The following is a 14795-nucleotide window of genomic DNA, read 5'->3' on the forward strand; positions in this document are numbered from 1 at the left end:
AGGATTTTATTCCTGTGGGCCCTCCTATCCACTGATGCTCAAAGCCTTGGATCCTTTTTATCACCCTTGCCTTTTGGTTTAAAGGGGTATTGGCTTTTTCTGCTTGCTTTTCTTTTTCTTTCTTTTTCTTTTCTCTTTTTTTTTTGCCTCTCTTTTTTTTCCTACAAGCTTTTCACTGCTTTTTCTTACTTCAAGAATCGATTTTATGATTTTTCAGATCATCAGATAACATTTCTCTTTTTCCCATCATTCTTTCAAGAGCCAACAATTTTAACATTCATAAACAATCAAATTCAAAAATATGCACTGTTCAAGCATTCATTCAGAAAAACAATAGTATTGCCACCACATCAAAATAATTAAACTGTTTTAAAATTTGAAATTCATGCACTTCTTTTTATTTTTCAATTAAAAACTTTTTTATTTAAGAAAGGTGATGGATTCATTTTCATATCTTTAAGGCATAGACACTTAGACACTAATGATCATGTAATAAAGACACAAACATAAATAAACATAAAGCATAAAAATTCGAAAAACAGAAAATAAAGAACAAGGAAATTAAAGAACGGGTCCACCTTAGTGATGGCGGCTTGTTCTTTCTCTTGAAGATCTTATGGAGTGCTTGAGCTCCTCAATTTCTCTTCCTTGCCTTTGTTGCTCCTCTCTCATGGTTCTTTGGTCTTCTCTAATTTCATGGAGGAGGATGGAATGCTCTTGGTGCTCCACCCTTAATTGTCCCATGTTGGAACTTAATTCTCCTATGGAGGTGTTGATTTACTCCCAATAGTTTTGTGGAGAAAAATGCATCCCTTGAGGCATCTCAGGGATTTCATGATGAAGAGTTTCCTCATGCTCTTGTCCATGAGTGGGATCTCTTGTTTGCTCCATCCTTTTCTTAGTGATGGGCTTGTCCTCATCAATGAGAATGTCTTCCTCTATGTCAATTCCAGCTGAATTACAGAGGTGACAAATGAGATGAGGGAAGGCTAACCTTGCCACAGTAGAGGACTTGTCCGCCACCTTGTAGAGTTCTTGGGATATAACCTCATGAACTTCTACTTCCTCTCTAATCATGATGCTATGAATCATGATAGCCCGGTCTATAGTAACTTTAGACCGGTTGCTAGTAGGAATGATTGAGCGTTGGATGAACTCCAACCATCCCCTAGCCACGGGCTTGAGGTCATGCCTTCTTAGTTGAACCAGCTTCCCTCTTGAATCTCTCTTCCATTGAGCGCCCTATTCACAGATGTCCATGAGGACTTGGTCCAACCTTTGATCAAAGTTGACCCTTCTAGTGTATGGGTGTGCATCTCCTTGCATCGTAGGCAAATTGAATGCCAACCTTACATTTTCCGGACTAAAGTCTAAGTATTTCCCTAGGACCATTGTAAGCCAATTCTTGGGGTCCGGGTTCACACTTTGATCATGATTCTTGGTGATCCATGCATTGGCATAGAACTCTTGAACCATTAAGATTTTGACTTGTTGAATGGGGTTGGTGAGAACTTCCCAACCTCTTCTTCAGATCTCATGTTGGATCTCCGGATATTCGCCCTTTTGAGCTTAAAAGGGACCTCAGAGATCACCTTTTTCTTGGGCATAACTTCATAGAAGTGGTCTTGATGCACCCTTGAGAGGAATCTCTCCATCTCCCATGACTCAGAGGTGGAAGCTTTTGCCTTCCCTTTCCTCTTTCTAGAGGTTTCTCCGGCCTTTGGTGCCATTAATGGTTATGGAAAAACAAAAAAGCTTTAGCTTTTACCACACCAAACTTAGAAGGTTGCTCGTCCTCGAGCAAAAGAAGAAAGAAGAGAGTAGAAGAAGAAGAAATAGAGGAGATGGAGGGGCTTTGTGTTTTAGCCAAGGGGGATAGGTAGTGTGTATGTTGTGTGAAAATGAAGGAGTGAAGATGGGTTTTTATAGGAGTGGAGAGGGGGGTATGGTTCGGCCATTATGGGTGGGTTTGGGTGGGGAAGTGGTTTGAATTTAAATGGTGAGGTAGGTGGGGTTTTATGAAGGATGGATGTGAGTGGTAAAGAGAATGGTGGAATTTGATAGGTGAGGGGTTTTTTTTGGGGAAGAGGTATTGAGGTGATTGGTGAATGGGTGAAGAAGAGAGAGAGAGATGAGGTAGGTGGGGATCCTGTGGGGTCCACAGATCCTGAGGTGTCAAGGATTTCTCATTCCTGCACCATGTGGCGTGCAAAACGCCCCTTGCTGCCAATCCTGGCGTTAAACGCCAGTCTGGTGCCCATTTCTGGCATTAAACACCCAGAATGGTGCCAGACTGGGCGTTTAACGCCCATTCTGCTACCCTTACTGGCGTTTAAACGCCAGTAAGTTTCTCCTCCAGGGTGTTCTATTTTTTATTCTGTTTTTCCTTCTGTTTTTGCTTTTTCAATTCTTTTTGTGACTTCACATGATCATCAACCTACAGAAAATATAAAATAACAGAAGAAAATAGAAATTTAATATAGATAGTTAAAGATTGGGTTGCCTCCCAACAAGCACTTCTTTAATGTCAATAGCTTGACAGTGGCTCTCATGGAGCCTCACAAATATTTAGAGCAATGTTGGAACCTCCCAACACCAAACTTAGAGTTTGAATGTGGGGCTTCAACACCAAACTTAAAGTTTGGTTGTGGCCTCCCAACACCAAACTTAGAGTTTGACTGTGGGGGCTCTGTATTGAGAGACGCTCTTCATGCTTTCTCTCCATGGTGACAGAGGGATATCCTTGAGCTTTAAACACAAGGGAGTCTCCATTCACTTGAATGATCAATTCTCCTCTGTCAACATCAATCACAGCTTTTGGTGTGGCTAGGAAGGGTCTGCTAAGGATGATGGATTCATCCATACACTTCCCAGTCTCTAGGATTATGAAATCAGCAGGGATGTAATGATCTTCAACCTTTACCAAGACATCCTCTACAAGTCCGTAAGCCTGTTTCTTTGAATTGTCTGCCATCTCTAGTGAGATTCTTGCAGCTTGTACCTCAATGATCCCTAGCTTCTCCATTACAGAGAGAGGCATGAGGTTTATGCTTGACCCTAGGTCACACAGAGCCTTCTCAAAGGTCATGGTGCCTATGGTACAAGGTATTGAGAACTTTCCAGGATCTTGTCTCTTCAGAGGTAATCTCTGCCTAGTCAAGTCATCCAGTTCTTTGATGAGCAATGGAGGTTCATCCTCCCAAGTCTCATTACCAAACAACTTGGCATTTAGCTTCATGATTGCTCCAAGGTACTTAGCAACTTACTCTTCAGTAACATCTTCATCTTCTTCAGAGGAAGAATACTTATCAGAGCTCATGAATGGCAGAAGTAAATTCAATGGAATCTCTATGGTCTCTGTGTGAGCCTCAGATTCTGATGGTTCCTTATCAGGGAACTCCATGGAGGTCAGTGGACGTCCATTGAGGTCTTCCTCAGTGGAGATCACTGCCTCTTCCTCCTCTCTAGGTTCGGCCATGTGAGACGTGTTTATGGCCTTGCACTCTCTCTTTGGATTCTCTTCTGTATTGCTTGGGAGAGTACTAGGAGGGAGTTCAGTAATTTTCTTTCTCAGCTGACCCACTTGTGCCTCCAAATTTCTAATGGAGGACCTTGTTTCAGTCATGAAACTTTGAGTGGTTTTGATTAGATCAGAGACAATGGTTGCTAAGTCAGAGTGGCTCTGCTTAAAATTCTCTGTCTGTTGCTGAGAAGATGATGGAAAAGGCTTGTTATTGCTAAACCTGTTTCTTCCACCATTATTGTTGTTGAAACCTTGTTGAGGTGTCTGTTGATCCTTCCATGAGAGATTTGGATGATTTCTCCATGAAGGATTATAGGTGTTTCCATAGGGTTCTCCCATGTAATTCACCTCTTCCATTGCTGGGTTCTCAGGATCATAAGCTTCTTCTTCAGAGGAGGTTTCCTTAGTACTGCCTGTTTCTGCTTGCATTCCAGACAGACTCTGAGAAATCATATTGAGTTGTTAGATCAATATTTTATTCTGAGCCAATATAGCATTCAGAGTATCAATCTCAAGAACTCCTTTCTTCTGAGTTGTCCCGTTATTCACAGGATTCCTTTCAGAAGTGTACATGAATTGGTTATTTGCAACCATTTCAATGAGTTCCTGAGCTTCTACTGGTGTCTTCTTCAGATGAAGAGATCCTCCAGCAGAGCTATCCAATGACATCTTGGATAGTTCAAACAGACCATCATAGAAGATACCTATGATGCTCCATTCAGAAAGCATGTCAGAAGGACACCTTCTGATCAATTGCTTGTATCTTTCCCAAGCTTCATAGAGGGATTCACCTTCCTTTTGTCTGAAGGTTTGGACTTCCACTCTAAGCTTGCTCAATTTTTGAGGTGGAAAGAACTTTGCCAAGAAGGCATTAACTAGCTTTTCCCAAGAGTTCAAGCTTTCTTTAGGTTGTGAATCCAACCATGTCCTAGCTCTGTCTCTTACAGAAGAAGGGAAGAGCATAAGTTTGTAGACTTCAGGGTCAACCCTATTGGTCTTGACAGTGTCACAGATTTGCAAGAATTCAGCTAAGAACTGATGAGGATCTTCCAATGGAAATCCATGAAACTTGCAATTCTGTTGCATTAGAGAGACTAATTGAGGCTTAAGCTCAAAGTTGTTTGCTCCAATGGCAGGGATTGAGATGCTTCTCCCACAGAAGTCGGGAGTAGGTGCAGTAAAGTTACCAAGCACCTTCCTTGCATTGTTGGCATTGTTGTTTTCTGCTGCCATAGTTTCTTCTTCTTTGAAAAGCTCTGTTAGGCCCTCTAGAGAGAATTGTGCTTTAGCTTCTCTTAGCTTTCTCTTCAAGGTCCTTTCAGGTTCAGGATCAGCTTGAACAAGTATGCCTTTATCTTTGTTCCTGCTCATATGAAAGAGAAGAGAACAAGAAAGTAGGGAATCCTCTATGTCACAGTATAGAGATTCCTTGAGGTGTCAGAGGAAAAGAAGAATAAAAAGAGGAGGTAGATAGAAGAGAATTCGAACTTATCAAGAGGGATAGAGTTAAAATTGTACCTTGAGGAGGAGTGTTAGTCCCTTAAATAGAAGGATGTGAGAAGAGGGGAAGAATTTTCGAAAATAAATTAAAAAGATTTTGAAATAATTAAAAAGAAATTTGAAAATTTGATTGAGATTTTCGAAAATTAAGATTAGGAAAGAAATTAAGTAATTTTTGAAAAGATTTTGAAATTAGAAATTAAAAAGATATGATTGAGAGTTAATTTTGAAAAAGATGTGATTGAAAAGATATGATTGAGAAGATATGATTGAAAATCAATTTAAAAAAAAAAGAAAGTTTAAAAATTAAAGTTGACTACTTGACTAACAAGAAATTAAAAGATATGATTCATAAAATTTAAAATTTGATCCTTTCTTAATAGGCAAGTAACAACTTGAAATTTTGAAGTAAATCATTAATTTTAGCACGGATTTTCGAAAATAGTATAAATAAAAAAATGGAAAGAAATTGATTTTGAGAAGATATGATTGAAAGGATATAATTTGAAAAATATTTGATTTTGAAAAATTATGAAGATTTGAAAAAAATTTGAATTAAAAACAAAATCTTCCCTCTAGTGTCCTTCTGGTGTTAAACGCCCAGAATGGCATCCATTATGGCGTTTAACGCCCAAAATGCTACCTTTTTGGGCGTTAAACGCCCAGCCAGGTACCCTGGCTGGCATTTAAATGCCAGTTTTCCTTCTTCACTGGGCGTTTTGAACACCCAGCTTTTTCTATTTGATTCATCTGCTGAATGTTCTGAATCTTCAATTCTCTGTATTATTGACTTGAAAAGACATAGTTTTGAGAATTTTTTTTTTTGAATTTTTCAATGATGAGAAACAATCAAAATACAATTAATCTTAGGAAACTCATATCAAACAATGCATGCAGGACACCAAACTTAAAAATTTTCATATAAGAGACACTAACAAATTGAGAATGCATATGAGAAACAACAAAACACACAAAATAAGAGAATTTAAAGATCAGAGCAATGAAATCATCAAGAACAACTTGAAGATTAATGAAGAACATAATGCATGTGATGAGCGGATAATTTGTACGCTTTTTGGCATTGTTTTTAGTATGTTTTTAGTAGGATCTAGTTACTTTTAGGGATGTTTTCATTAGTTTTTATATTAAATTCACATTTCTGGACTTTACTATGAGTTTGTGTATTTTTCTGTGATTTCAGGTATTTTCTAGCTGAAATTGAGGGACTTGAGCAAAAATCAGATTCAGAGGTTGAAGAAGGACTGCTGATGCTGTTGGATTCTGAGCTCCCTGCACTCAAAGTGGATTTTCTAGAGCTACAGAACTCAAAATGGCACGCTTCCAATTGCTTTGGAAAGTAGACATTCCGGGCATTCCAGCAATGTATAATAGTCCATACTTTGGCCGAGTTTAGATGATGTAAAAAGGCGTTGAACGCCAGTTCTACGCTGCTGTCTGGAGTTAAACGCCGGAAACAAGTCACAAACCAGAGTTGAACGCCAGAAATACGTTACAACCTGGCGTTCAACTCCAGAAAGAGCCTCTGCACGTGTAACATTCAAGCTCAGCCCAAGCACACACCAAGTGGGCCCCGGAAGTGGATTTATGCATCAATTACTTACTTCTGTAAACCCTAGTAGCTAGTTTATTATAAATAGGACCTTTTACTATTGTATTAGACATCCCGAGTTTTATCTTTGGATCATCCTGGATTGTATTTTTGATCCTGTGATCTCGTTTTGGGGGCTGGCCATTCGGCCATACCTGGACCTTCCACTCATGTATTTTTAACGGTAGAGTTTCTACACTCCATAGATTAAGGTGTGGAGCTCTGCTGTTCCTCAAAGATTAATGCAAAGTACTACTGTTTTCTATTCAATTCATCTTATTTCGCTTCTAAGATATTCATTTGCACTTCAACCTGAATGTGATGAACGTGACAATCATCATCATTCCCTATGAACGCGTGCCTGACAAGCACCTCCGTTCTACCTTAGATTGAATGAGTGTCTCTTAGATCTCTTAATTGGAATCTTCGTGGTGTAAGCTAGAATGATGGCGGCATTCAAGAGAATCTGGAAAGTCTAAACCTTGTCTGTGGTATTCCGAGTAGGATTCAATGATTGAATGACTGTGACGAGCTTCAAACTCGCGAGTGCTGGGCGTAGTGACAGACGTAAAAGGAGGGTGAATCCTATTCCAGCATGATCGGGAACCTCAGATGATTAGCCGTGCCGTGACAGGGCATCTTGGACCATTTTCACAAGAGGAGGGGATGTAGCCACTAACAACGGTGATGCCCTTGCATAAAGCCAGCCATGGAAAGGAGTAAGACTGATTGGATGAAGACAGCAGGAAAGCAGAGGTTCAGAGGAACGAATGCATCTCCATACGCTTATCTGAAATTCTCACCAATGATTTACATAAGTATTTCTATCCTTCTTTTATTACTAAATTTTGAAAACTACTTAACTATTTTATATCCGCCTGACTGAGATTTACAAGGTGACCATAGCTTGCTTCATACCAACAATCTCCGTGGGATTCGACCCTTACTCACGTAAGGTATTACTTGGACGACCCAGTGCACTTGCTGGTTAGTTATGCGAAGTTGTGAAGATATGTTTAGACCATGGTTCTGTGCATCCGTTTTTGGTGCCATTGCCAGGGAATCAATTTCGAATAATAATTCACAACCTGAGTAACAATTTCGCATACCAAGTTTCTGGCGCTGTTGCCGGGGATTGTTCGAGTTTGGACAACTGACGGTTCATCTTGTTGCTCAGATTAGGTAATTTTCTTTTTGTTTTGTTTTCAAAAATTTTTCAAAAATCTTTCAAAAATTTTTCTTTTGTTTTCGAAAAAAAAATAAAATAATAAAAATAATGTTTTCAAAAATAAATTATTCTATGGCTTCAAAACTTTCAAGAATGAATTCTAGAGTTTCATGGTAACATGTTAAATCCTATCTGGCTGAAAAGCCATACCCAAACTCCTTTGGGATTGGTCTTCAACTAATCACCTCAATGGATGTAAATCCATTCTAAAGCTTGACTGGCTATTAAGCCTTGTCTAACCCTCAGATTGGAGCTTTAGAGCATAAGATTCCTGGAATTCATATTAAAAATTTTGAATCCCTGTTTTTCTTTTTTTTCAAAATGATTTTCGAAAAAAAAATTTTAAAAGAAAATACAAAAAAAAATCATAAAATCATAAAAATCAAAAATATTTTTGTGTTTCTTGTTTGAGTCATGTGTCATGTTATAAGTTTGGTGTCAATTGCATATTCATCTTGCATTTTTCGAAAATTCATGCATTCATAGTGTTCTTCATGATCTTCAAGTTGTTCTTGGTAAGTCTTCTTGTTTGATCTTGATGTTTTCTTGTTTTGTGTTGTATGGTGTTTTTCATATGCATTCTTGAAATCTTAGTGTCTAAGCATTAAAGATCTCTAAGTTTGATGTCTTGCATGTTTTCTTTGCATTAAAAATTTTTCAAAAATAAGTCTTGATGTTCATCTTGACATTCATAGTGTTCTTGGTGTTCATCTTGACATTCATAGCATTTTTGCATGCATTCATTATTTTGATCTAAAAATTTTCATGCATTGCATCATGTTCATGTTTTTCTCTCTCATCATAAAATTCAAAAATAAAAAAAAATATCTTTCCCTTTTTTTCTCTCAAAATTTCGAAAATTAGATTTGACTTTTTCAAAAATTTTTAAAATCTAGTTGTTTTTATGAGTCAAATCAAATTTTCAATTTAAAAAAAATCTTATCTTTTTCAAAATCTCTTTTCAAAAATCAAATCTTTTTCATTTTTCTTATTTATTTTCGAAAATTATAAAAATATTTTTCAAAAATATTTTTCTTATCTTTATCACATAATTTTCGAAAATAACATCATCAATTAATGTTTTGATTCAAAAATTTCAAGTTTGTTACTTACTTGTTAAGAAAGATTCAAACTTTGAGTTCTAGAATCATATCTTGTGATTTCTTGTGAATCAAGTCATTAATTGTGATTTTAAAAATCAAATCTATTTCAAAAACTAATTTCAATCATATCTTTTCAAAAATATCTTCTTATCTTATCTTTTTCAAAAATTTGATTTCAAAATATCTTTTCTAACTTCCTAACTTCTTATCTTTTCAAATTTTGTTTCAACTAACTAACTAACTTTTTGTTTGTTTCTTATCTTTTTCAAAACTATCTAACTAACTCTCTCTCTCTAATTTTCAAAAATATCTCCCTCTCTTTTTCAAAACTTCTTTTTAATTAACTAATTATTTTAATTTTTAAAAATAATTTTCGAAAATTACTAACCTTTTTCAAAAACCATTTTCAAAAATCACCAACTCTTTTTCAAAAATTATTTTCGAAATTCTCCCTCTCTCTCATCTCCTTCTATTTATTTATTCATCTACTAACATCTCCTCATCTTCACCCCTATTCCTTTTCTTCTTCTACTAATAATAAGGAACCTCTTTACTGTGACATAGAGGATTCCTCTGCTTTTCTTCTTCTCTTCCCTTTCTTATGAGCAGGGACAAAGAAAAAGGCATTCTTGTTGAAGCTGATCCAGAACCTGAAAGGACTCTGAAGAGGAAACTAAGAGAAGCTAAATTACAACAATCCAGAGACAACCTTATTGAAAATTTCGAACAAGTAAAGGAGATGGCAGCCGAACCCAACAACAATAATGCAAGGAGAATGCTTGGTGACTTTACTGCACCAAATTCCAATTTACATGGAAGAAGCATCACCATTCCTACCATTGGAGCAAACAATTTTGAGCTGAAACCTCAGCTAGTTTCTCTGATGCAGCAGAACTGCAAGTTTCATGGACTTCCATCTGAAGATCCTTTTCAGTTCTTAACTGAATTCTTGCAGATCTGTGATACTGTTAAGACTAATAGAGTAGATCCTGAAGTCTACAGGCTCATGCTTTTCCCTTTGGCTGTAAGAGACAGAGCTAGAATATGGTTTGACTCTCAACCCAAAGACAGCCTGAACTCTTGGGATAAGCTGGTCACGGCTTTCTTAGCCAAGTTCTTTCCTCCTCAAAAGCTGAGCAAGCTTAGAGCTGATGCTCAAACCTTTAGACAAAAAGAAGGTGAATCCCTCTATGAAGCTTGGGAAAGATACAAACAGCTGACCAAAAAGTGTCCTTCTGACATGCTTTCAGAATGGACCATCCTGGATATATTCTATGATGGTTTATCTGAGCTATCAAAGATGTCATTGGATACTTCTGCAGGTGGATCCATTCACCTAAAGAAAACGCCTGCAGAAGCTCAAGAACTCATTGACATGGTTGCTAATAACCAGTTCATGTACACTTCTGAGAGGAATCTTGTGAGTAATGGGACGCCTCAAAAGAAGGGAGTTCTTGAAGTTGATACTCTGAATGCCATATTGGCTCAGAACAAAATATTGACTCAGCAAGTCAATATGATTTCTCAGAGTCTGAATGGAATGCAAGCTGCATCCAACAGTACTCAAGAGGCTTCTTATGAAGAAGAGGCTTATGATCCTGAGAACCCTGCAATAGCAGAGGTAAATTACATGGGTGAACCATATGGAAACACCTATAATCCATCATGGAAAAATCATCCAAATCTCTCATGGAGGATCAAAGGCCTCAACAAGGCTTTAATAATGGTGGAAGAAATAGGTTTAACAATAATAAACCTTTTCCATCATCCACTCAGCAACAGACAGAGAACTCTGAACAAAATACCTCTAATTTAGCAAACTTAGTCTCTGATCTATCCAAGGCCACTGTAAGTTTCATGAATGAAACAAGGTCTTCCATTAGAAATTTGGAAGCACAAGTGGGCCAGCTGAGTAAAAGGATCACTGAAATCCCTCCTAGTACTCTCCCAAGCAATACAGAAGAGAATCCAAAAGGAGAGTGCAAGGCCATTGACATAAGCACCATGGCCGAACCTGTAAGGGAAGGAGAGGACGTGAATCCCAAGGAGAAAGACCTCCTGGGACGTCCAGTGATCAATAAGGAGCTTCCCTCTGAGGAACCAAAGGACTCTGAGGCTCATCTAGAGACCATAGAGATTCCATTGAACCTCCTTATGCCGTTCATGAGCTCTGATGAGTATTCCTCTTCTGAAGAGAATGAGGATGTTACTGAAGAGCAAGCTGCCAAGTTCCTTGGTGCAATCATGAAGCTAAATTCCAAATTATTTGGCATTGATACTTGGGAAGATGAACCTCCCGTGTTCACCAATGAACTAAGTGATCTGGATCAACTGACATTGCCTCAGAAGAGACAGGATCCTGGAAAGTTCATAATACCTTATACTATAGGCACCATGATCTTTAAGGCTCTGTGCGACCTTGGTTCAGGAATAAACCTCATGCCCCTCTCTGTAATAGAGAAACTGGGAATCTATGGGGTACAAGCTGCTAAAATCTCATTAGAGATGGCAGACAATTCAAGAAAACAGGCTTATGGACAAGTAGAGGACGTGTTAGTAAAGGTTGAAGGCCTTTACATCCCTGCTGATTTCATAGTCCTGGATAATGGAAAGGAAGAGGATGAATCCATCATCCTAGGAAGACCTTTCCTAGCCACAGCAAGAGCTGTGATTGATGTGGACAGAGGAGAATTGATCCTTCAATTAAATGAGGACAACCTTGTGTTTACAACTCAAGGATCTCTCTCTGCATCCATGGAGAGGAAGCATAAAAAGCTTCTCTCAAAGCAGAGTCAAACAAAGCCCCCACAGTCAAACTCTAAGTTTGGTGTTGGGAGGCCACAACCAAACTCTAAGTTTGGTGTCAAACCCCCATATCCAAACTCTAAGTTTGGTGTTGGGAGGCCTCAACAGAACTCTGCACATCTGTGAGGCTCCATGAGAGCCCACTGTCAAGCTATTGACATTAAAGAAGCGCTTGTTGGGAGGCAACCCAATGTTTAATTATCTAATTTTATTTTATTTTTTCATGTTTTATTAGGTTCATGATCATGTGGAGTCACAAAATAAATATAAAAATTGAAAACAGAATCAAAAATAGCAGAAGAAAAATCACACCCTGGAGGAAGACCTTACTGGCGTTTAAACGCTAGAAATGGGCAGCATTTGGGCGTTTGAACGCCAGAAATGCACCCTGGAGGAGAGCTGGTGCTGAACGCCCAGAACAAGCATGGTTCTGGCGTTCAACGCCAGAAATAGGCTACAAATGGGCGTTCAACGCCCAGAACAAGCACTAACCTGGCGCTGAACGCCCAGAGTTGTGTGCATGGGCATTTTACATGCCTAATTTGGTGCAAGGTTGTAAATCCTTGAACACCTCAGGATCTATGGACCCCACAGGATCACCTCAGGATCTGTGGACCCCACAGGATCCCCACTTACCTCCACTCACTTCTTCTCACCCCTCTTTCACACAATCCCATAAACACTCTTCCCCAAAACCCTTCACCAATCACCTCAATCTCTCTTCCCCATCACCTCTTCACCACTCACATCCATCCACTCTTCCCCATAAACCTACCTCATAAACTCCACCTACCTTCAAAATTCAAAATCAATTTCCCACCCAAACCCACCCTAAATGGCCGAACCCTCACCCCCCTCCCATCCCTATATATAACCCTTCATTCTTCCTCATTTTCACACAACACAACCCTCTCTTCTCTTCTTGGCCAAAACACAACTCCTTCTCCCTCTCCTCCATTTCTTCTTTTTCTTCATCTATTCTTTCTTCTCTTGCTCGAGGGCGAGAAAAATTCTAAGTTTGGTGTGGTAAAAGCATAAGCTTTTTGTTTTTCCATTACCATTGATGGCACCTAAGACCGGAGAATCCTCTAGAAAAGGAAAAGGGAAGACAAAAGCTTCCACCTCTGAGTCATGGGAGATGGAAAGGTTCATCTCCAAAGCCCATCAAGACCACTTCTATGATGTTGTGGCCAAGAAGAAGGTGATCCCCGAGGTCCCTTTCAAACTCAAAAGAAATGAGTATCCAGAGATCCGACATAAAATTCAAAGAAGAGGTTGGGAAGTTCTAACAAACCCCATCCAACAAGTCGGCATCCTAATGGTTCAAGAGTTCTATGCTAATGCATGGATCACTAGGAACCATGATCAAAGTAAGAACCCGAACCCAAAGAATTATCTCACCATGGTTCGGGGGAAATACTTAGATTTTAGTCCGGAAAATGTGAGGTTGGCGTTCAACTTGCCAAACATGGAAGAGAACGCACGCCCCTACACAAGGAGAGTCAACTTTGATCAAAGGTTGGACCAAGTCCTTATGGACATATGTGTAGAAGGAGCTCAATGGAAGATTGACTCAAAAGGCAAACCGGTTCAACTAAGAAGACTGGACCTTAAGCCTGTAGCTAGAGGATGGTTGGAGTTCATTCAATGCTCAATCATTCCCACTAGCAACCGGTCTGAAGTTACTATAGACCGGGCCATCATGATCCATAGCATCATGATTGGAGAAGAGGTGGAAGTTCATGAGATTATACCTCAAGAAATCTACAAGGTGGCTGACAAGTCCTCCACTATGGCAAGGTTAGCCTTTCCTCACCTCATTTGCCACCTATGCAATTCGGCTGGGATTGACATAGAGGGAGATATCCTCATTAAAGAGGACAAGCCCATCACTAAGAAAAAGATGGAGCAAGCAAGAGAGCCCATTCATGGAGCTCAAGAGGCGCATGAAGCTCATCACTATGAGATCCCGGAGATGCCTCAAATGCATTTTCCTCCACAAAACTACTATTGGGAGCAAATTAACACCTCCCTAGGAGAACTAAGCTCCAACATAGGACAATTAAGGGTGGAACATCAAGAGCACTCCATCATCCTTCATGAAATTAGAGAAGATCAAAAAGCAATGAGGGGGGAGCAACAAAGACAAGGAAGAGACATAGAAGAGCTCAAGGACATCATTGGTTCCTCAAGAAGGAAACACCACCATTACTAAGGTGGATTCATTCCTTGTTCTTATTTCTTCTGTTTTTCGTTTTCTCTATGTTAAGTGCTTATCTATGTTTGTATCTTCATTACATGATCATTAGTAGTTAGTAACTTTGTCCTAAAGTTATGAATGTCCTATGAATCCATCACCTCTCTTAAATGAAAAATGTTTTAATTCAAAAGAACAAGAAGTACATGAGTTTTGAATTTATCCTTGAACTTAGTTTAATTATATTGATGTGGTGACAATGCTTCTTGTTTTCTGAATGTATGCTTGAACATTGCATATGTCTTTTGAAGTTGTTGTTTAAGAATGTTAAATATGTTGGCTCTTGAAAGAATGATGACAAGGAGACATGTTATTTGATAATCTGAAAAATCATAAAAATGATTCTTGAAGCAAGAAAAAGTAGCAAAGAACAAAGCTTGCAGAAAAAAAAAGAAAAAAAAGAAAAAAAATAGGCAAAAAAAATAGAAAGAAAAAGCAAGCAAAAAAAAAAAGCCAATAACCCTTAAAACCATAAGGCAAGGGCAAATAAAAAGGATCCCAAGGCTTTGAGCATCAGTGGATAGGAGGGCCTAAAGGAATAAAATCCTGGTCTAAGCGGCTAAACCAAGCTGTCCCTAACCATGTGCTTGTGGCGTGAAGGTGTCAAGTGAAAACTTGAGACTGAGCAGTTAAAGTCAATGTCCAAAGCAAAAAAAGAGTGTGCTTAAGAACCCTGGACACCTCTAATTGGGGACTTTAGCAAAGCTGAGTCACAATCTGAAAAGGTTCACCCAGTTATGTGTCTGTGGCATTTATGTATCCGGTGGTAA

At 38.7% G+C, this 14795-nt stretch overlaps 1 non-coding gene across 1 annotated transcript; it reads left to right on the plus strand.

Moving 5' to 3' along the window:
• The first annotated feature begins 4246 nt into the window (after nucleotides 1-4246).
• LOC148574502 (small nucleolar RNA R71) lies at nucleotides 4247-4354 on the plus strand. The gene has a single exon (XR_015906314.1). It is a non-coding gene; the product is annotated as a small nucleolar RNA R71 (small nucleolar RNA).
• The last annotated feature ends 10441 nt before the right edge of the window (nucleotides 4355-14795 follow it).

Source organism: Arachis ipaensis, chromosome B2 (assembly GCF_059453495.1).
Source record: "Arachis ipaensis isolate K30076 ecotype BB chromosome B2, ASM5945349v1, whole genome shotgun sequence".
NCBI classification, from domain to species: domain Eukaryota; kingdom Viridiplantae; phylum Streptophyta; class Magnoliopsida; order Fabales; family Fabaceae; genus Arachis; species Arachis ipaensis.